Source organism: Pieris brassicae, chromosome 10 (genome assembly GCF_905147105.1).
Source record: "Pieris brassicae chromosome 10, ilPieBrab1.1, whole genome shotgun sequence".
In the NCBI taxonomy this organism is placed as follows: domain Eukaryota; kingdom Metazoa; phylum Arthropoda; class Insecta; order Lepidoptera; family Pieridae; genus Pieris; species Pieris brassicae.
Genome location: NC_059674.1, coordinates 2,413,831 through 2,438,361, shown reverse-complemented (window position 1 = coordinate 2,438,361; position 24,531 = coordinate 2,413,831). Strand labels below are relative to the sequence as shown.

The 24,531-nt window shown below is 34.5% G+C and overlaps 1 protein-coding gene across 2 annotated transcripts in view; it reads left to right on the top strand.

Moving 5' to 3' along the window:
* LOC123715159 (LIM domain only protein 3-like) overlaps positions 1-24,531 on the top strand; it is a 64,963-nt gene that overhangs the window by 11,012 nt on the left and 29,420 nt on the right. Inside the window, exon 1 of one of the 2 annotated variants that reach the window (XM_045670028.1) lies at positions 8,352-8,381. The exons of the other annotated variant lie outside the window; for it this stretch is intronic. The gene's annotated coding sequence lies outside the window, so the exon portion shown is untranslated. Of the gene's footprint in view, positions 1-8,351; positions 8,382-24,531 lie in introns of those variants that run through there. 2 annotated transcript variants of the gene reach the window in all.

The window sequence follows — 24,531 nt, the reverse complement described above, 5'->3', positions numbered from 1 at the left end:
TTTTCGCGATCTTCTCCACCAACTTCTGTAAGCCCACAGATGGGCTGACTTCAGGTGATATGTTGGTGGTGTCTTTATTTCAGTACTATAATTAGCAGGTTCACTGTCCACATACCCATATGAGGTTTTTGGTGGGCATTTTTCCTTTCACTGAGCCATTCCAAATAAGGACATTTTTGACCCCTCTGCCACACCTGGGCAGTGTGACTGCAATGGGCAGCCCACTTATTTTTGTATGGCTTCGTATTACACTGTCTTCTTGTAAATTTTAGATTTAAATAAGTTTTTTTCAACCGAATAATGAAACAGTAATTGTCGTATATGCTGCCCAAAATCTGTATTTGTCTACGAATTTGTTGATGTCTGATTTTTCTTGCATATAATTAGAACGAACTTTTCTTTAGCAATTGTGGTCAATTTGTCGTCTGATTTCCATGCTTTAGGCTATTCTGTTCTATTAAAGTATAGCTTACCCCAACTCTTTAGCTGACCATCTCCCCGTCTTATTACGGAATTCTTCCTTTTCCATTTTGTTTATTAAAATATCAAATATCCAATCATTAAAATTATAAACGTTAAGAGGCTTATCGCGTTTGCGTAAACTAATTTATGTATTATATCTTAATTAACTGATTATACATAACGAATATAACATTTAGCCAGGTGGTATCAATTTAACTAAAGCCAACTCCGACCACATAATATCTACAATAATATTATAAACAAGTTTATTAACAATTATAAGTTTTAGTTTTTTTATTTTGATAAATACACTGAAGTCATTGAACATTACGATTTAGACTAACGTTGGAAATTTAAGTTTAAACTAATTTACTAAAATAGATGACATAATAAAGTCCTATATATAGTCTTTAATAAGGGAAGACACTTTGTTCTTGTGTTATTTTTTTAACTTATCACTATTTAGCACTAAAGGACCTATCCGGTCGCCAAACTCCAGAAAATTACAATGTTTCTTTCCATTTTTTGTCATCGTTTCTTGAAGTATGGCGAATGGAAAAAATATATGGTGGAGTTAAGTAGTTTATGTATCCATTTTGAAAGATCGATACACGATTTAAATAACTTCGTTCGATAAAAAAAAATACCAAACATAGGCAATTTTTGACACTTTGAATTAATTTTATGACGAAAATGTGTATAGAACAAGATCTTGAATTGATATATTTTATCCAAGTAAGCCATTTCAGAAAAAATAATTGATAAAATTACATTAATTTAATGTTTTACATAACCAATTGTTATTACGGACCGGCGCGCCTCAGTGCTCCAGCTCTCCACTGCGCACCGCAGTCCACCCCGAAACACTGGCACAGCAATTCGTGCTGGAATAGGGCCTTAATAATGTGCACTAACACTAATAACGAGTCATAAAAACTACGATTTAAAAAATTCTTGCTGCTACATACCGCACTACCCACATTAGGGTAGAGTAGAGAACTACCCTCTTATTATAAAAATTTATTCATAGTGCACGGTTCCTGGGTTGCCGGGGTGTTTTAAGTAATAGAGGATTTTAGTTAGTCTCTATATTAACCAGTCGCGTCCAACAGTAGATTATAAGCGAAATGTTAATTGCTATGTAACGAATGCAATGTAACAGTTGAAGAGACTTATAAAACTAAGAAAGCCTGAGAGCAGAATGTGGCTTGTACACACAGTTTACAATACATATAAAATAATGACTATGCTAATTCAAAACTATTAACAACAGTGTTCGATTGAAGATAATAATCGAACACTTTTATACTTGTGGAATACTGTAATTCTAATGGTATGATAATTTATGTGCTTCGATAATTACAAATAACAAACAACACACACGGTTAGGACTTTAATCTCTTATTAATGACAAACATCCTTTTATAAATTATTTAATTATAATTTTATTCTAAATAGAACATTAAAACTATTAATTTTATATTTTAATATTTTATATTTAATGCTGGCAGTATTTCTTCGCTGTATTGCTATACCTAATCGTTGAGCGGGGAAATCACCAACAGCCAGCTCTAGTGTTACCGGTATTATCTACCATACAATTTTATTTAGTGCCTTGAACTTCAAGGCCCAAGGGACGCCGCTATAGAGGATCACAATCAAAGTTGGAAGAAAGACTCTTATATTTGAGCCGTTTATTTCTAAATATTGGAACATTGTACCGTCCCTGAGAGCTTGTGGCTTCAGCATGCGACTCTCATCCCTGAGGTCGTAGGTTCGATCCCCGGCTGTGTACCAATGGACTTACTTTTTTCGCATTTTACATGCGCTCAAAAGGTGGCGGAAGACATTGTGAGGAAACCGGCTTGCCTTAGATCCAAAAGTCGATGGCGTGTGTCAGGCACAGGAGGCTGATCAGCTACTTGTCTATTGGATTGACAAATGATCAGAAATCCAAGACTTATTTTTTTTATACGTTAATATTCGGGACACACCAAATATTATTTACAAAATCAAGACCGCTTGGTTATGAGTACTTTAACGGTTTGGTTCCCAGGTTAAAATTACACACATTGACACCGTATGCTTTAATTAATGGTCAATTAATTCGTCATCTTCGCTCATTATAATAATAAATGCCATATGGTTAAGTCGTTATACGCAAGTTGATTGGAATAAAATTCATATTAAATATTCACGTAATGATAGTCAGTGCAATGTTCATTTATTTCGTTACAGCTAACAAATTATAACAAAAAACAATTATACAAATAGCCAAAGTAATACGTAATATACTGGGTGACCCAAAAGTCGACGTCAAGTCGAAATTTTCTCATAGATAATGCAACACCAGTTATCAGAATAAAAAAAAAATAAGTCGTGTATTTTTGAAGTTATGGAAATTTTCCTTTTATTCCAGAAAATGTACACCATGTGACAGTTTTTTCATACCTGTTGTTACAAATATTTACTTTTTGCCAATTTCTCTTACGTCATCCCGAATAGTGCTTACCTTATGATCCTAAACTCTGTGCTGATCACTCCAACTTTTAGGAAAATGTCATTTTATACCGTACCAAGTTTTCAAAATTAATTATCGCACTACTTCAACTGATCGTCCTGAAAAAAAAATATGTATTACTCCAGTTTGGCAAGCAGCTTTAAAAGTTCGCGCATTTAATAAGGATTCTACAGTGGTATAACACTTACTTCATTATTTTTTAATTTTTCTGATAACTGGTGTGGCATTAGCTATGAGAAAATTTCGACTTGACGTCGACTTTTGGGACACCCTGTATACAAAAAGGCCAACATTTTCGAAAGGAGTACATATTACATAGTACATAGGACATATTTAATTGATTTAACTACGTAATGATTCGGCTGTGTTGTGTGATGGTGTGTGTGAGGGTATGTACGCGAGGGTGTGTATGTGTGCTCACGATGCAGGTGATTTAGCGCTAGGGATATTCTAAATACTCCTTTTAAGCATATGCCGCGATAGCCTAGGTAAATTAAAAAGTATAAAAGACACTTTAATCGTTAAAGAAAGTTCTACTGTATATAATTAGGTATTTCTTATAAAATCCAAATAATTTTTTACACTAAGATACTGTAAATAATAACGCTTTTTAAAATTTTGACATACATTTTTTTAGTTATATATCATAGTTTCTCCTATTAATAATCCAGGGGTTGTACAAACCCTAGATGAGTTCAGACTGCATCGATTGATTGATTTCTTCGATTTTTACAGGCTGATCACCTAGCCTTACAGACATACTATATCTATTTTATAATAAGTACTTAACAACATGCGTGCGTGAACATATAACGAAAATTTTACACACATACACATCAATTGGACTTTGCATGTAAAATACCAGCAAACTAGACAAACTAAAACCAAATGGAAGATTTTTGTGTATAAATAAATATTCTCGTTAATGATGGAAATGATAAATTCCGGTTAAAGACATGCCGGTATCCGTATCATGTTTATTTGCGCACATAGAAATTCCTATGAGTGTACCATTCGAACACACTACCACAGGGACGAGGGTCGCATGCCTTAACCACTAGGTCACGGCTCGCATTCTCTTAAGCTGCACATGAATTAATTCCTAATTGTTAAGTGATTCTCACCTATTCCTGAACTTGTCCAGCAATTGATTTTCCGGCTTGGACAACCGAGAAAACCGGACAGAGTTTCAAGTCCTACTTACAGGATTAATCTATGAAAGAGGCGTTCGTAAAAGGACTTCATGTGTGTGTTGCGGACGAAACGTTTGTTTTTATGAAAAAATTGTGAGAATATTTTGTGAATTTCCAGTGCAAATAGTCGGTAATAATGTCGGGTTCTGTGAATCTGCGAGTATAGCCATTTGCAAAGCACTGGCGTGCGGCGCAACCTTAAAAGCAATATCCGGCAAAGCGCGCGGCGCCCGGAAATGAACCGGAAACAGTGGTGTATTAAGCCGCAGGTAGCAGCCCTTCAATTTATAAACGCTCCTAGCCACACTCTATCACAAGCACTGTTGCTGCTCTATCCTCCGCCTGATATCCGGTGCAGTTAATTTGTAATCCACACCTAGTGTAGCTCTCGGATAATAGCTGAGAGCTGGGTTTGTCCAATTTTTTTTCGATGTTTAGGTGATTTTATTTTGGGCTTTATAGCCAATGTCCTAACCTCATCAGCGGTTATCAACGTCAAGTTCCAAAGTTACGTTTAAGTTAAACACGACAGCTGTAAGACGATAAATATATGGTAAGGATATTAAAATGGTTATAAGTACTATTTGAGGTTAATAAAACCCTAATAACGTTTAAATACAACATAATGGAAGGGACCACATGGGAGGCTGATGAAAAAGAAGCACTTGATAGAGTTTCCAGGAACAGACTGAAATACTATTGGCAAAGAGAGATAACTGGAAAGGGTTGGCCTTCACCCCAGACGAGTCCATATCCAAAGGCGTCTAACATTTTTCTAGCCTTTAAATACATTTGAAATAAGGCTTTATTATTATGTTTAGTAACCGTTTACCACACGGTCTTTAGCCAATTGAACACAGGTATCTTGTAGAATTTGCAAGTTATTCTTGTCGTATTTAATATAACTGATTTTGGGAATGTTTAACAATTATTTAGATTCGTGCAACTGTTTTGATACCGGTGGTGGACAAAGTGATAGTGACCACTACTTTTTTTAATGTTTTCTAGATAATTCCCTGACTGTGTAGTTGTCGAAGGTATTAAATAACTTACGTAAATGGTTATTACGTACGGATGATTAAACACAACTATCAATTTCTTTTTAGAGTAGTGTCTCCAGCGACTCTCATCCCTGAGGTCGTAGGTTCGATCCCCGGCTGTGCACCAATGGATTTTCTTTCTATGTGCGCATTTAACATTAGCTCGAACGGAGAAGGAAAACTTCGTGAGGAAACCGGCTTGCCTTAGACCCAAAAAGTCGACGGCGTGCGTCAGGCACAGAAGGCTGATCCCCTACTTGCCTATTCGATTAAAAAATGATCATGAAACAGATACAGAAATCTGAGGCCAAGACTTAAAATGTTGTAGCGCCATTGATTATTATTATATATTTCTTTTAACAACTTTTTGTATGACCTTTATAGCAAATTCTAAAAAGATGCCTCTTAACCTAATGTTGAACATTCCTTTAAAGTCGTCTCTGTTCCCATGGCTTGTTCAGTGTATGCTATTGATACTTTGTTGATGCTCCACTTTATTATTAATTTAATATATGTATTATGTAAAACGCATGTTGCCTAATAACTTATGTAACCCACTTACTTTTTGTTCTTTGCTTGTATAATTATGTATATTATGGTAATAAAGTATAAATAAATAAAATAATATTGCATATGAAATTCTTTATAAACGTCCGAAGAGGGCAATATCAAAATTCTTTGGCCTGAACTAACATCGAAATGAAATAAAGTCCGCAAACAAAAGTTTGCAAATCCAATATGATTTGGCGCGTCGGTAAACAGCGGCGGCGTCCCGGTGATATCGCAAACGAATAACATTAAACTTTGTATGGATTGAATGTAGAAAACCAATTTCGGTGCTCGGCGAATGCGAGCCAATAGGATGAGGGTGTCAGAACGCTTTGACAGCTCTCTGATTGAAAAATACGGAAGGCTGTTTATGGAGTAAGCGCGCTTCCGGTGAGCGTAACTTGCTCGGTTCGTTTAGAATAACGTTTTTGTAAGTGTTGATTCTGTTTTTATTCACAAGTGTAGTTTGACTTGGTATGCCAAAATTCTTATTAACCTAAGCCATCTGTTGAAATATTTTTATCTGATTTATAAACGGGTTATATTCAAATAGAGAATGCTTCGTCATGTTTATGTGTTTACAAAGAGATTCGAGGGTGCTGAACACACAGACTTATTGAAGAGGCTATCTAAAGTAAGTTTTAAGTTACATGGCATGACAGATGACAAGCACAATTTTTTTTGTATTTGCTTTGAAGATACCTAAATTAGTTTTTAAGTAGAATTAAAAATAATAGATTAATGAGTAAATAGTGACTAGGATATACAAGGCGATCGTGGATGGTGAAGTGAATGCGTGCTGGAGAAGACATGGTGAATGTCATAAAAGTTGATGAAGCGAGAGAGGTTTCAGGTCAGGACCATAGAAGAGATCACCATCAGATCATGGTCACTGCCTACCCATTCGGGGATATGCGTGAATAAATAAATTTCTATTCGAAACTTGGTTGAAAATATTAGTGACGCTGTGAAATATTCTATTTATTAGCAACATCGTACAGTATTAGCATTTTGATGATAATTGTCTTTTTTAAGTGTAAATTGGTAATATTACTTTTACGAGTCTTAATAATTTAATGGATACCAATTGTGTAACGTGTTAAGTGACGAGAATATTTTAGATACACTTGAAATGACGCAATGAATTGATGAAATATTAAAAAATGTTCAAACGATTTATAGATACCGGCAAACATCTTGTACAAATGTCCTTGCCTGCGCAGACGCGATTTTAGGTATCACTGGGAGGGTGGGGAGGGGGAGAGTGACGTGTCGATCGCGTGATTGGTAAATCAATTGACGTTTGCGTCCCGCGCTGTGTACGATGCGCACACTTTCCCCCACTCCCTTGTTTAATGCTCCAGAAGTTTGCCGGTATCTGTATGGTCCATTTAAAAATCTTCCCAGTTTATAGCTTCCCACGTTAAAATGTGATTTATTTATTTTATTTATTTATTTACACTTCGTTACACTACAAAATAAAAATAAAAATTAACATAATTAAATCAAAAGGAGGGCAACTGGCGGCCTTATCGCTTACGAGCGATCTCTTCCAGGCAACCACATTTGTTTACGCTGAGACCGAATATTCCTTGAGAAGAAAACTATGTGTCTGCTCACTGAAGTATTGCCGACTAAACTTAAAATACTTGCAACACACTTCTGCGTTCTGGCAATATTGTTGCCTCTGTTGTTAAAATATAGAATATTTAAATAATGTTTAGTGGCGTGACATCATCGATGTGCAAGTGTAACAATGAAAGGCCTGCTGCCGCGACAGTTATAGTTCTGATAGAATGACTTATACTTGTAAATTCTTGATCGACTGACGAAATCGAATGGTGTAATGGACCAAATTCGTAAATAGTCAACTGATAATGTAATTAAGTAGCTATTGCAGTCATTGCACTATTTTAATTTAAGGGTAGTTTCGGCCAAGTGGCCTCAGCGTGTGATTCTTATCGCTGAGGTCTTAGGTTCATTCTATGTGCTCATCATTCCCTTGAACGATGAAGGAAAACATCGCGAGGAAACCAAACCGGCATGCCTTAGACCCAAAAAGTCTAAGGCGAGTGTCAGACACAGGGTCTGTACTTCAAACTCAAAATAACTTTATAGTATAGGTAAACAAATACACTTATGAACGGCAGAAAATAACTTAAATTACTTGTAAGTTATACTTATTATTATTATTTGCCTATTAGATTGACAACATTCACTCGAACGGTGAAGGAAAACATCGTGAGGAAACCAAACCAACTTGCCTTAGACCCAAAAAGTCTAAGGCGAGTGTCAGGCACAGGGTCTGTACTTCAAACTCAAAATAACTTATAGTATAGGTAAACAAATACACTTATGAACGGCAGAAAATAACTTAAATTACTTGTAAGTTATACTTATTATTATTATTTGCCTATTAGATTGACAACATTCACTCGAACGGTGAAGGAAAACATCGTGAGGAAACCAAACCAACTTGCCTTAGACCCAAATAGTCGACGGCGTGCGTCAGGCACAGAAGGCTGATCACCTATTTACCTATTCAATTTACAAATGATCATGAAACAAATACAGAAATCTGAGGCCCAGACCTACAAAGTAGCACCATACGTAGTAGTAAGTAGTTGTAGCGCCAGTGATTTATTTTGTTTACACAAGTTAATATGAAAATAGTTCTTGTATATGAATTTTTAAAAGGTAAACGACAAAGCGACGGTCTTCTTTGTCATCGCACAGAGAGTGCTTTTCTTTAAACTTGATAAATTCAGACTAAATTATTCACGTAATATTATTTGTTTAATATTTTAAAGATTCTAAACGCGTCCGTACCATATGGAGGCGTGATGTATGACTGTGAAATTATTGAGATATCCTAACAGGGACGCGTCGATATATCACGAGTTTGGACATCAGCATTCTCCTATTGGAATTCTGCATAATCCAACAGAATTTGTTTTAAGGCTTATTACCGCTAAGGGGCATGGTGAATATTTGGGATTACGCTCGTATAGGAAAAAAAATATACATAATTAATTTTGTAACTCAAAAGCATACAAAAAATATACACGCACGTGATATTTCTAGTAATAAATATGTATGTGTTATTTACTATCTATACTATATTAATTTGGTCATTCTAAAGTCTAATCTTCTTGGTAATTGACCGTGCACAAACCTTTTATTTTGTTAGATAAATAGTATTGCGGACTTTGTAGATGCTAATGTCTTCTACAAACTTGTACTTAGACACATTGCTGTATTGGCGATTGTTTATGCGATTTAGGAATTTTATAAGACTCTTTCACAGCATCTTGACTTAATGTCCTAAAAAGTCAAAGTCAAAAATCATTTATTAATATAAGTAACACAATGTACACTTATGGACATCAAAAAAAATTATACACTAAATGCTTCTAATTTAACATTTATTGCCAGTTCTCAAATCAAGGGTGTAGAAGGGAAGAACTGGCAGTAAACTCTCCGCCACTCTTTTTGATCGGCAAGTTTTTCGTTTTACACAACGTTTGTAAGGAGCTGCAACCAATACACCATGTTCCACATGACATCTTAAGTAATAAATTAAAAATAATGATTTGTCTCAGATTGTCAAAGACCAGCAGGAGGCATGGTGAAATAGGAGCACGCACTTACATTCTCGTGGGAACAACACGCAAATACATAGTCAAAATAATTAACATCACCGTATACACGAATTCAAGTCCGACCAGTCACCACAAATAGCACCCGTTCACGAGTATGACGCATGGCCAGCAATATTTTCGGGAGAGAGACAACCCGACGCATGGACGCCGTTATAACCTCTAGATGGGTTGACACAGGTCGTCCACAGTGAGTCTCCATCATTCGGTCTTAAGCCTTGTATTTCACCTCGCTCTAAGTCCTTCCGGCTCTCTGCTTCGTCTGCAACTGTATGGCGCTAGGCCTAGGACGCTTACGCTTCCGCTTTCCTTGCGGGTTCCAATCAATTTACTTATTATTTAGGTATTTACAAGCGGCTACATAATTTTTCAAATCAGTCCTGTAGTTTTTTAATGCAAACAAGCAAACAGTCGAATTTTCCTCTTTATAATATAAGTGTAGACAACTACATGCATTTCAATTTTGTAGATCTTGACAACCTTTATGTTAACTATACCTCTCAGTGTTTAGTATTTGTTATGAGTGATGATGTGCGTGTGTGTGTGAATGCAAGGCTATATGTTCAGTCTTAGTAACATCTCAGTAAGATATGCTCAGGAGCCAGTCCGTCTATTTTTTTTTATTGTAGGTGGAAAGCGAGTTGATGTGTCTATTTATTGTTAATGTCTGCATATTGCTTCTGGCGAAATCAGCCCTCACTGTCTGACCGATGACGTCATCCCTAATTATAATAGATCGGTACAACTACATAACCTTTCACCGATAAATGCGCTTAAATTGTACGATTTGCGACTACTGTTATAGTAATAAGGCGGGCCAATCGCGGCGAGGATTTCGGGATATGAGCTCAGCAATTCATTTAAAACGACGGAATTAAATGTCTAGAAGATTACGGCGCGTCCGTTGGGATTACTTAGAGATAACTAAGACGTATATTGAATACCTTGGGCGTTTAAACGCATGTCAAAATTACGTACTAATTTTTAGAGGTATTCACTGGTGCGCTTTTAACATTTTGAAAGAATGGCTGGCATGTCTTAGACCCAAAAAGTCGATGGCGTGTGTCAGGCACAGAAGGATCAGCTTCTTGTCTATTAGTAAGAACTAATGATCATGTTGTAAAGCCATGGGGTCGATTGAAAGCGAATCAATGTACACGGTACCTCTAAAACGTGATGTCAGTCCCCCATATAACGCGAAGATTTCGCAAGTTATATTTCTGTAGAGTGCAACTTATAATGATTTGTCGAATTCAAAATTAATTTCGCGTTTCGCACCTGTTTCAATTGTGTAATAATATTGAAATAAAACTTTTTTTTAATTTGTGTTACTATTTTATGAATTAAAAAAAATAAGGGTTTTACGCGAATACTCCTAAAACTCCTATAACGCGGTCCGGTCTACACAAAAAAATAAAATTCACTAGTTAAAGACAACATTAAATTTCATAAAAAAATTATAATATTAATAAGCAATCCGTTAAAGTAGAAGTAGAAAGTAGATTGTGTTCGTGACGTAACAGACACTAGGCTATAAAATTTCTTTCCTCTAATTAGTAGTAGAATCTCATAATTATTAAAAAATTAGTGATTATTTTCTCTATCGAGGCTTAGGCTCGTTCGATATTTAAATTTTGACTTGATCTTAGGTCCTTTGCGCATTCAAAATTCAAATGTAATTTTGATTTTGTCTTTGAAGTTAACGTTTTAGGTATCATTCGATATTTAAATTTGAATATTTGTAGTTGCGAAATTAGTTCCTTTTTTGAAATCACTAAAAACGCAACGGAAAAATACTATACTAAAAATGACCACTTTGCATCACTCATCCAGAAAGTAATTATCCAGTATAATAATTTTAAAACATTCCCTTCGAAAGCCACGAAACTCGGGTCCAATTGAATCACATCTTAATTACAAAACTGGTGAATATTTAATTAAAACTTTGTACACGCGAGCAATTCCTTATATATTGAGTCAGAGCCGATTCCGTTTGTGGAGTCGACATTCAACAAAGCTTTTTAATTGAACAACCAGTCCATTGTGCTAAGTGATTCTGATGAATTGTTTTTTCGTTCGGTAATTGAAGAAAGTAATTTTCAATTAACGGATTGGATTATCGTTGTGTATAGGCACTTTAATCCGATTTCTTACTGTAATATTTTGTTGATTTTTTACCAATTTTTTTGCTGTATCAGCGTATGCATTGGGCAAATTGACATGAATTTACTGTCAGTAATCCGCGCTCATAAGCTTGATTCAGCATACACTTTATTAATGTCATAAATTATAAATAACATAAAATATTATACTAAAGATGAAATACATAATATATACAAAAAAACTATAATATTAATAAGAAATCCGTTAAAGAAGTAGATTTTACAAATACAAGACTTTAGGTATAGGCACAGACTATAAAATGAATTAATTAGTAGAGTTCCACAAAATTATGATAATTAGTGATTATTTTCTTTGTCAAGTATCTAAGACTCATTCGATATTTAAATTCCGACTCAATCTTAGGTTTTGTGCCGATTCGTAATTCAAATATATATTTGATCTTGTCATCAAAGTTGACATTTTAGGTATCATTCCATATTTAAATTTAATTTTTTATGTGTGATTTGTTTTCGGTGTGACCAATAGACTCGTTATTTAAATTTAAATATCGAATTATTTTTAATTTTTCGTTGCGGCCATAGAGTTTATTAACGTGTATTGCCATTGTGAAAACGAGTGTGGCGCGATGTCGGCGTCGACTGATGACGTGATATTGTGCCATGAATTAGCATTGTAAATGCAATCACAGGTGTCAACCGAGCGCTAGCAATTTATGCGCCCTCCACGCTGACCACTCCGAAAACAACAAATTACTGTCTATAAATTTCATCTAATTGCCTAGCACTGATCAAGCTATTAAAATTCTTTCAATATAACTGCTAATAAGAACCATAAGTAAAATTACTAATGAACCTAAATTGCGACGTCCATCAATCAGTATTATAGGAACCGGATTTGACAAAAACTTCGTCAAATTAAGTACACAGGAAACCAATTAAAGAAAAAAATCCTCGTTCAATAAATTAAGTTAAAATTAGATTCAGTTGGTCACGTCTTTAGTGATAAATAAGCCTGATTGCGCTCTTAACTGACTTACTTTGTTGTCTCTTTCTGTCACAATGTGATTACGATTTGAAGAATAAGAAAGTTTGTTTGCTTTTGTTTCCTTCCCAAAAGCATAATGGCCGTGGTTGTAACGGTGAATGAAAACATCGTGAGGAAACCTTACCGAAGATTCTCCAGGTACATGCTGTGTTCGTGGTATGTCATAAACTGGGGCAATGAAGCTTTTGTCGACAGACACTTTAGTTATACAAGGTCTATGGTGAGAGAATGTTGAAGTATATGCCGCGTTAATAAACCTGGGTAGTTTACTAGATTTGTTTTTTTAAAGTGAAACCTCTTTATCGGCCTTGGAAAAAAAATACCGTCACATTTTTCGGTTACGCGTCACATTTTTGGTTACGCGCCATCCTTTTCTTCTCCCTACCCGAAATATATAATAACGATAACAATGATAGTTAAAATTCTATAACGATTAATGAAATTCTGTAATAATCTTAGGTGAACTGAAATAATTGTATTATTTGTATTCATGTCTATGATAATCAAAGCCTTTTGTTAAACTTCATCTAATTTAACTTTATTTAACCAATTTCTGTAAAGTTGCATATAGTAGATCATTTTTCGACAAATAAGGTCATAAAGAAGTTTCACCTAAGCCAAGTGAAACAGTTTCTTTTATCTTGTAGAAGCAGATTAGTCTTGTTAAATATAATTGCTTTATAAAGGATGTTAAAAATGACTTTCGGGAGGTCTAACAATTTGATAGACACTTGTAACTGTTTTGGTGGTTGACAAATTGAAACCACATTTCAATTTTATTTTCAAAACGTATATATTCCGTGATTTTATGAGATTTTATTATTTATTGTTTCTTGTTGTGTATTGGCGATATCTATTAAATGTGCAGTTTTATCTACAAGTGTTATATCTGGTCTATTGAAGTGTATTGTTTTGTCTGTTAATATTGTTGTAATATTACACTTCTTAAACCAATGGGGATTAATTTAGTATAAATCTTATTACAGTTAAGTTTCCGAATTGACGCAAACGGACGCTTTGAGATTAAGGCAACACAATTTGTTGATATTAAATCGTTAAACAGCAGTGTGGGACCTAGTGGCTTTAGTGTGCGACTCTCATAATTGAGGATGTAGGTTCAAACTCGAAACTATAGGAGTACAATTATGAACGTTAATAGAAAAGATGTTGAATTACTTCTTAATTTGTATTTACTGCCAGTATGCAAGTCAAGGACATAGAGCGACCAGAAACTCTCAGCCACTCTTTTTAATTCGAATGGACTTCTGCGTTTAACATTCGCTCTAACAGTGAAGGAAAACATCGTGGGGAAACTGACTTTGAGAGGTTATTCGACGTGCGGTGACAAGCACAGATTATAAGATGGACATATCATGAAACAGATACAGACCTAAAGAGGTTGTAGCGCCACTGGTTGGTTTGGTTTTATTAAATAATTAATACTGTTGTATGGCATACATATACCTTTATTCGGTATCCACAACGAAGTAATCGAATTTTTATCTCGGCGCATAAATATTCATTTTTGGGACTGCACGTTGATGAAGCTATTTGTTCGAAAACTTTCTTTGTAAATTATGAAATGTTATGTAACGTAAATAACGTATATTGTTTTGTATTATGCGGATGCGTTAATGTATTTATTTTATTTTGAACAAATTTAATGATAATATTTACAATTTTTAATTAATTTTATCTATATTTATGTTCCTTGCTTGTAGTTTTTACGAGTTTCTTAGATTATTTAACAGGAAGCTCACTATATACGGCCCTACACTATATATCGGTCTTTTAGAAAGTTATTTTTTTCTGAAATGCTGTACACAATGTTCTAATGTAATTTTTTGTATTGTTTGAGAATGTATATGAAGTAATAATAGCACAAAATATGCCAATTAATAACAAATTATATATTGTATATTTCAAGATGCTTACATAGTAGTTACTGAAAGATACAAAAATAATCTTTAACGGTCTTGCGTAAAAATTGGCAGGGAAATTGCAATTAAGTTGGTCATGTTTGGTTAAAATAATTTTTAATATCCATTTGGGGAACTTTAAACACAAATCATTAAGTTAATTACAGAAACACAACCACACCCATAACTTGTGAATATGCCAGATTGAGCAATAAATTCCGTATTGTAGAAGTTCAATTACTCGTAAATAAAACAGCAAAATATAAATTACATATTAACGATTTTAATTAACAATGATTTGTTATTAATCAATTATAGTATAACTCATAATGTATACAGTAACTCCCCATATAACGCGGAGATTTCTAATATTTTCTGTTGTGTGACATTAATATTGATTTGTCAAATCCAATATTAGTTTCGCGTACCTTCTCACCTGTTTCAATTGTTTTATAAAATTTAACATTATTAAAGTCTTCTTACTAGTGTTTAATATAGTTAAAAAAATCCTATAACGCGGTTTTTAATGACTTTTTCACGCAGTGGTAGAGACCATGGATTTCCATTACGGTCCTGACAAACCGGCGATTAAAGAGAGTGGCGGAGAGTTTATTGACAGTTCTTCTCTTCCGTTCTACGCCCTTGATTTGTGAACTGGTACTAAATGTAAAATTAGAAGCAGTGAATGACGTTTGGACGTTCATAAGTGTACATTGTGTTACCTATATGAATAAATTATTTTTGAATGACCTGACATTCACCATGCATGCTTCTAGAAACTTCTATGCGTTCCATTATATACTTCTACGGTCTGGTGTTTTAGATTTTTTTAACTATATAATTTTCTTTAAGTCCCCAGTTAAGTTGAGCTACCTAAGTGTCGTGAATCTCGATTCCTTGATAGGTCACCTAATGCTGAAGTTGCGATCATGCGAGTGTCTAGACTGCATCAATGGCTGACTTGTTGCTATATTATAAACAGATTTTTTTTTTCCAAAATCGTCTCTTTATTTGGCAATACATACTCCGACCTTTGAGGTAGGTTGATAAAAATATAGAATAATGCGTCATACATTGAATGATAACATCAAATCACGCGACCTCAAAGCAATAAAGGCTGGTAATATCGTGGAGTGGTCCTCCCAACATCTCCCCCACATAAAAATTGTTCTGGGATCTACTCGGATAAATATTCAATTTCGATATCGTAGATTCGAAACCTTTGGTACCTGCTTTATTGGATGATAGCCTCTCGAATAGTATTGGTAATCATATTCATAGATCATATTGACATTGCTCTTTTTGTATGAATAAAATGCTTTATTTTTAGTTATTGAGGTTTGTCACATAAATAATGTTATATATATTCTAAAATATATGACAATAATTCACTACACTGCCAGCTTTCGATTTTACTAGTAATTATTTGCCTTACCGCTGCGTTAATAGCACAGGAACTATGAGGTGGGAGGTTGCGCAGTTAAATATGTTTCCTTCAGTACATGATTCTAAAATTAATAGTAATCCTTAAGAGTCACTTTAATTCGGAACCAAATCGATTAAGGGTCCTTCAAAAAAGAGCGTGCTAATTCTTACATTTTTTTATATAATAGGGGGCAAAAGTGATACCGCCGCCCATGGACACTCGCAATGCCAGAGGGCTCGCAAGTGCAGTTGCCGGCCTTTTAAGAATGGGCAACGCACTCGCGAGCCCTCTGGCATATTGATGTGTTCATGTGCACCGTTCGAAAAAAAACTACAGATTCTAAACCTATTATAATCTGTGCAAGTGTCAAAAACTACAGAGCCAACAATTTGTAATGTATTTAAAAATCGATTTCCCTAATGTGCAATACTATCCCCTGTCGGCTATTGACGATCGTCTAGATTGTTACAATTTACAAAACGACATGTAGATGAAAAGGGCAGCTGAATCTAATACAATCGAGGAAAGCGATACAGGCTTCGGCAGGGTGGCTAGGGTTGTCAAAACGATTGCATAGTTCCGTTACTAGTATGTGGCATATATCAGATATACAGTTTTTACAATATTCTTATCCTACATAGTAATAATAATAAATAGAAATTTAAAACAAATGTATACGTGTAATGTGTAAATGTATAAGTTGGATCCCTGTGGCAGTGTACCTTTGTCACTGGCAGCATTTCCTCGCTGTATTGCGATACTTATCCGTTGAGCGAGGAAACCACCAGCTCTGGTTCACCGGTACTATATACCAAGGCCAACTTATACCAATAGTTTTTCTTTATTTTTTCAATTATTTTCCTGCTAATTTTAAAGATAGAGAAACATGTGTTTGATTATTAATTTCACTTGAAGCTTAAAATCACAATATCTTGCTGTAGGAAAATCAAAACTTCCATCAAAATGTGTCTGAATTTTAAAGCGTAGGTTATCAAACTTTTAAAAAAGTAGAATAAGAATTATATATTTTTAATTATTATTTTTACTATGTAGTTTAAGAGTATATTAAATACTCTGTATTGGTCTAGATATTATTTTTAATAAAACCTCAATTTATGTAATTGCCACAGATTAGTTTTTTACAATTACGTTTTAACAATTGACAGCTTTTGTCAATTTTCAATTGTCAACATCGTCGGACAACAAAATAAACTGTTAGCAGCCCTAATAGCTGAGGGTGGGGAAAGAGGTCGGTATTGAATGAGATTGCTTCTTACTTTGGCAAATGGATCACGTAGTGGATGAGATGTCGCAGTGTTTTAAGATCAAACTAAATCTGAAGACCATATCTTCAATACACAACCGATAAATTTATTATTAAATTTGAAATATTCACAATAGACGTTTTGGATATGTAAGGTACAGAAGTGCGAATAATACTTAGGAAATAGATCATAATCCTTCATCCCAGAGGTCGTAGGTTCGTTCACCGGCTTGGCACCAATAACTTTCTCTATGTGCTCGAACGGTGAAGGAAAACATCGTGAGGAAACCGGCTTTCCTTAGAACCCAGTCGACAGCGTGTGTCAGGCACAGGCTGATTACCTACTTGTCTATTATATTCACAAATGATCATGAAAGAGGTCCAGCCCTACAAATGGTTGCAGGATGTGGCCTTTTTAAAGTGACGCGGGGAGTATGGGGGTCGGTCTGTGAGGTGCAACCCAGTATAACCCGATATTTGTTGCTATGGAATGGAGACTGGGTAACAGTTTCCTTTAATCCATATCCCCGTTAAAAGCGTCTGCTGCGCTACTGCCAGCCCAAAGTCACAAAACAGGGCTGCTGTAAGATTCGCATTTCGGAGGCCAAGACACTTTTTAGGTCGCAGAGCCAGCAGAGTGAGTGAGTGAGATAATAAAAAGTAATTCTTAAGATTGCGTACGATTGATTACGCTTAACAATTCCTTATATGGAATACTTGATGTTCTGTGAGTAACTATCGTGTAGTTTATACTAATCTTATAGAAAATTCATTGCTTTAATAACATAGGTCACGTCGTAGTCACAGATAATAAACAATTCATTAAACAGACTTAGAAATGTCAGTCAATAAACTGATATTTATTATTATATTCTTTTTTCGCTTTACTATTGTTAAAACATTCTCTTAAACATACATACATCTCGCTATTTGCTTAATTTTATCCGCAGAATCTTAATTACAATAGAACTCATTTGTGTAATAGATAAGTGAACATAAAGTTAATACACTTACTGTGTAATTGGGAAATTCTCAGGGCGGGCGCCGTAGTCGGTGGGCGGGCGCTGAAAAACAATTTCACGCCAAATCTTGGCTTGTGTTTTCCTATTTCCTTTTTATTTATCTTTTCTTTCGAGAATCAATTTCACGGATGAGCGTCACGATGATCCCAGTTCAAAACGCGAGGGGTAGACGGGTCAGTGCGAGGAGCGTTTTTAATTAATAACTTAATAATTATGGAAGTAGATAAATGTTTTTATCTATTCGGTTCAACGATACTTTATTACTCAAAGAATTACGTAATAGTAAGAATGTTTGAGGTAAGTTAGTTTGTGGACATCGTGATATCTAATTATTAGAAAAACTATTTTTTTACAATAAAGTTCACAAACAGGTGTGACGTTACATTAATTACAATCTAGTCTGTACAATAATTACCTTAATATAATGTTGACTTAATTTTCTACAACACTTGTGATTGCCTTAAAGTTTTAACTAAGGTAAACTTCATTAAGAGTATATGTGTTCTATAATGTTTTGACACTATGTTCGTGTGTCCGAGATATCGCATATACACTTATATTATACTGGGTACAACACAAAAGGTTTAGTTTTCTTTAGGCGTCTTATTCCTGTTGGTTCAAGAAGTTTGATTACCTCAGCATTCACATAGTTTTAGCCTGCTTATGCGAGCAAAGTATTCATATTAAGATCCTTGTGGATACTTTCATTTTTAGTTAACGATGGTGTTGTATTATTTCTAAATTGTTCTTCGCTGTACAGCCCCAAAAGAATGAAAAGAAATGATGTTTGGTTCAACGTGTCATAGGACAACGTCGGGTACATGATTTACAGCAAAGCATTTGTATTTGTATTGGAAGCCACTTTAAAATTTAAAAAAAAATGGTTAAATATATGTGTCGGACTTCAAACAATCCAAAGACACTTATACAACGTTCTAAATAAGATAAAAAATTGTCAGCGAATACGCAAAGCTATCTGGGTGGGCGCCAAAACAATCACTGTTATACAGTATTTAGTTGTACTGTATGCAGTATAATAACACTTCCGTATCCGTTTTTTATTTCCGGTTATTATATGGTAAGCGTTTTGTAGTCCAATTTTAGATGGTTGTGAATATTATTGTCATGAGTCTTGATTTATTTTGCTGTGCAGAGCAGTCGGAAAATAATAAACTCAAATATTAATCGGATTGTTGGCGATGGTGGAATTTAGTATGTTAATTAAAATATTTACCTTGGTTTAATAAATTAATTATAAATTTTATAATTACGTGCGTCATATCTAAAAGATTATCATCACGGTTAATTGAATTCATTTTAATGAATTAACCTTGATATAGAAATGTGTTTGATTTATTGTATTTTATTTATTTATTCATACTTCGTTGCAATAAAAGAAACACAAATAACACAATACATAACAATGACAAGGCATGCAATGGACGGCCTTATCGCTAATAAGCGATCTCATCCAGGCAACCCTAGTTAGAGAAAAACTAAAAAAGAAAAATGACGAGTGCAAGAAGTGCAGAATCAAATGTCATATAAAATCTTGCTAAATCCTTAATCTAAAATAATACAAAAACATATTAATAACAAACCAAAAATTATAAAGCTAATCTTACAGATTAATGAACAGCTAATAGCGATGCAAATGCAATACAACATTTATTTATTTAGTGACATTAATAAAAAAAAAATATATATATATATAGACTAAATTAATTAATTAATTTTTAACCACCAAGTCTTGAGTTATATTATAGAAAACTTATAGAACATTATTTATTTTCATTGATATATTTTAATGTCTTTTTCTTCAAACCTCTCATGTTACAAGTAGGGCAATCAGAAATATGTGTGAAAATATAAAGAGAATTTAAAAAGCCCTATCCAGATTCATGCAACTTCCTCACAATCGAGTAGCCCGCGATGTCAGCACAACTAATGCGGGGACTCTTTGTATTGAAGAAGTCGTTCGTCGGATGGGTTTGCCAAGCATCCGCTAATAAACATATATGTTGGAATAGAGATAGCAAATAATTACCACAGCAAGGTTTCTAAAACAACTCGGCAAAAGGTCTTTATGGAGTAAGATTGATTGATATATAATCCTAATAAAGCCATGAAAATTGTACCCAAAGGATATCTCTATATAGATATTGTAAAGAATTTGGCAGGTTGTAGCAGGTAATATCTGCATCTAGCGACGCGATTTTGTAAATTCTTTAATAGGAAGTTATGTTATTTGTAGGTGTCATAGGCTACATATTAACTAGAAAAATTAAAAGACTTATACTTGGCAGTCGGATTTGCAAAGGGAGAGAAAACACGTGTATCACTAGAGCTGCTTTAACGAATGAGTAATATGTATGTATATATATATATGTTTTTATTCCGGAAAATCTATGTATGTATGAGGTAGCATAGCGAATTGTTCCATGTGTTGGTGTGTAGTTACTATAAAGGTAGACTAAGTAAATTAAATCAAGCCGAAACGTAGATCGTGTGGGCAGCTAGTATTTTATAAAAACATGTACTCCGTCGTGTCTTGTCAACAAAGGTTGTTTGTTTGCGATAATCTCAAAAGCTATTTTCCAATATCAAGATTGATTTATAGGGGAGGTTTAAGTATTTTTTAAGGTTCAAGGCCGAGAAAGCCGGCTCCTGTGCATGTTAGTTGACAACTTAGAAACTAATTTAAATTGATCTTTTCATTTATATTTTTACGCCTTAACACGGCGTAAGTACTCATAATGTGGACTGAATATCCGCACTTAGACGTTCATTTGGCCTCTAAGCCAGTCTAGCTCCTTCCAGAAGTTTAAAAGTCCTGGACACAGGCTTCACATAGCGAATTCACTGCTCCGAGGATGTGTCTGAACACGCCCTTTAAAACTAACTAATTTGAGTTGTATGTAATATAAACTAAACGTTGTTCTACTTTGACACGAGAGTACTTTAAAATCAATACAAAGTGGTACATAAAATTTACATTGTATGTAAGTATCTTAGCGAAAGCTTCCCACTTAAAAGCTCTACAAATGCACTGAAAGCTCTTTCGCGCACTAATCCCAAACCTTTTAGCTGCAATCAAAGCCCGACGAGACGCGTCCCGACGTGCGGGAAGCGTCTAGAATTTAATTTACATTTTTAATTAAGTTAAATTTTGTTCAAAAACCTTTCATGGACTTTTCTTGATTAGAGTTGTGAAGTTTGAGATTGATTAGTGGAGGTTTAATTGCTACCGTTGAATAATTAATTCGATCGAAGTCGGAAGGGCGCCAAATTACTTTTTCTTAAATTAACATTGTCGTAATATTATGTTTCCGTGATTTTGATTGTAATTGTTATTTTGGGGTTGAAGGTTAATAATAATTTTGTCTATCTATCTATATATATATATATTAAATGAATCCCTATCCCGTGTCTTGGTCACGGTCACGGCGAACCGCTGAACTTATTTCTCTAATAACAACAATAAGTTGTTGTGTTTGTTATTGTCAGTCGAAGGTTCTTATGAAAGAAAAAAATAAGAATAATTAACCACCATATTAACTAACCGAGCTAAAGGAGCAGTGTTGGCCTAGTGGCTTCATCGTGCGCAATTATTTATATACGCGCCAGAAAAACAAACAAAGAATGCTGTATATCATAAACCATTTTCAGTTAATTATACCAATTTGAAATCAATATGCATAGTTCAGACAGAACAACGTCTGTTAGGTCCGCTAGTAGAGAATTAAATATTGACAACGTTGGTCTTAAAACCTGATTGATTAGCAACAGATGTTTCGAGGTTTTGTCTAACTTAGTAAGGCATTTGTTTTCATTAGTTTTTATGTGTCGTTATAAGATTGTTTCTCTGTCTGTGGTCACGACTATCGCTTTCAAGAAGTGTTCTCAAGACAACCCACTCTAAAACAGTAACACAGAGCAAAAAATAATAATAATTGATATATTATATTTTAGGCGCCTATAAATTTGCTTTTTAAATTTAAAGTATGCTCCAAACACAAGTGTTTTATCTAGATAAAATTAGCCTTTTCCCGATAATCTTTTTCGTGTTCTGTGCAATCATGTTGCAACCATAAACAACAAAACAAATGTCAAGTCGCTAAATAGCGGTCACAGATTACAATCATTTTGAGAATCGTTTATAACAGTTTAAAAATTAAGAAATTTTTAAACAATATTTTGCTAGACCAAGTCATTTATAACCACACGTTTTAACTACGGTTTTCGGTTAATGGCGTTCAATTTATGGTTTAGAACATTTGCTAAATTGATCACGTTGATAAGTTGTAATGGTCTCGGTGTACTGCAGGTGTTACCACAAAATGGCCGCTGTTCGGTCCAAATTTCAACAGTAATTGCTTTTAATAGACATAATGACGGAATTAAACTATTTTTTCACATATCTTCTAAAAGAACACTTAAAATCATTTTATTTTGTTTTATATTTTTAACTTAACAAGTGGTGATAATGTTGATAATGAATAAAATTGCCGTATTTTTAAATCACACAAGCGTTTTTATATACATATAAATCTTATCAAACAATCTCTTACTAAACATGTTACACATCATCGTACATAATTAATTTAAAAAAAAATTGTCTGTTGGCAAGTTTGGACCAATGGAAGCTTGCGTCTAAATCCTTTTTTGAGGGTTGAGATCTAACAGTTCTTTTGTAACCAGCTGCCCGCCGAGGTGAACCAATACGCCTTAGGGTCCTTCAAGATAAGAGCGTACCAGTTCTTAAACGTTCAGCCGCAGTCGCGAGCTCTCTGGCATTGCGTGACTTAACATCATGTGGACCTCCTACCCGTTTGCCCCCTGTCCCATAAAATAATAACATTGCTGTCGTTACGCTATCGCTATATATTACTTACATGTAGTAATGTGATAAAATATGATACGTTTCATCCTAATCCTGCTATAAAAAGTGCTAAATTTTGCCAAAGGACTGTGTAACTGACGCAAAAGCGAATAAATAAGAGACTTCCGCGAAGCACTTTCGGCGAGAACAAGTAGCGAGCGTGATGTACGATTTGACGTAGAATATTTTATTCGCGCTTGGGACGATGCCATCCATTCCACTTATCCCGCTCTGTTGGATTTTTGACACGAGAGACTTTTTAACGTTACTTCGCATTAACGGATTAGTCTAGATCACAGAGTAGAGGCATTATACCCGTATTCTTTGAATATTAATACCTACACGTCCCTCCATAATCAAGATTATCTTAGAGATTAAGAGATTATCAAGCGTATATAAGAAGATAAGTATGTATTGGTTAGCACTGCGACTTCTTCAGTCATTTTAACACGTATGGTTGGTGGACACAGTTTCCGCACTTAGACTCTCACTGGGTCCGTTGTGCGTATTTACTCACGTACTGGGCCGGATTTAGAGCTCTCTAGGCTTCGGAGCAACAAAGGAGCGGAGGCCCCAAATTACTTTCCAAATAATATAAACAATTTTTTTCAGTCGAGTTGTTCAATCAATAATTTGTTTGGCGAAACCAAGTAGATTCTTTTAATATTTAACAAACATATAAAAATATAAATACAGATCATTTATTTATGTTAATATTCAAAAACAATATAATCATAGGTGTGCAAAGGTAATGGTAATAAAACAGAGATAAAAAATTACAAAAAATTCTTAAAAAGAAAAGTTGTTTACTAGTCGGAATTTAGAACTGTTGGGGGCCCCTCTTTTATGGAGGCTCCGGGACTCCACCTCCCCTCCCCTAAATGCGGCCCTACATGTGTATATCTTTTTTATGCTTTGATTGCCCTCGTTTTAACACGTGTGATGTTTTAGAGCGTAAATAAAATTAATATTTTGTCGAATTATTGGATGAAAAGATCCGACATTTGTTTCGTTTCTAGTGTACTTTTTACGAAAGTTTTCTTTTGAATGGGCTGATAGCTTGTGCTGATCGTTTAGGGTCACTAAGTGTGTACTAAGTTACCTATTTTGTTATGTTGACAACATTTTCATTAGTCATTATAGCTTACATATTGATATTTACTAAATAAAATTAACAATCACTTAGCTGCCATGCCGGTTTTCTTTCTGCATGGTCTCTAGAAGCCTATTTAGCGGTTTTTAATGTCTATGGTAACTCTTAAAATATTATTATCATAATCTATGGATGTGGTTCAATAAACGAAAGTGGTTTATCAGAAATTAACTCGATCGAATTCTAATCTAATCATTTTAGAGTTCATGACAAGATGCCGTTTCTCTTTCCGTATGGACTCTAGAAGCCTTTTTGGGTTTTTATTGTCATGTA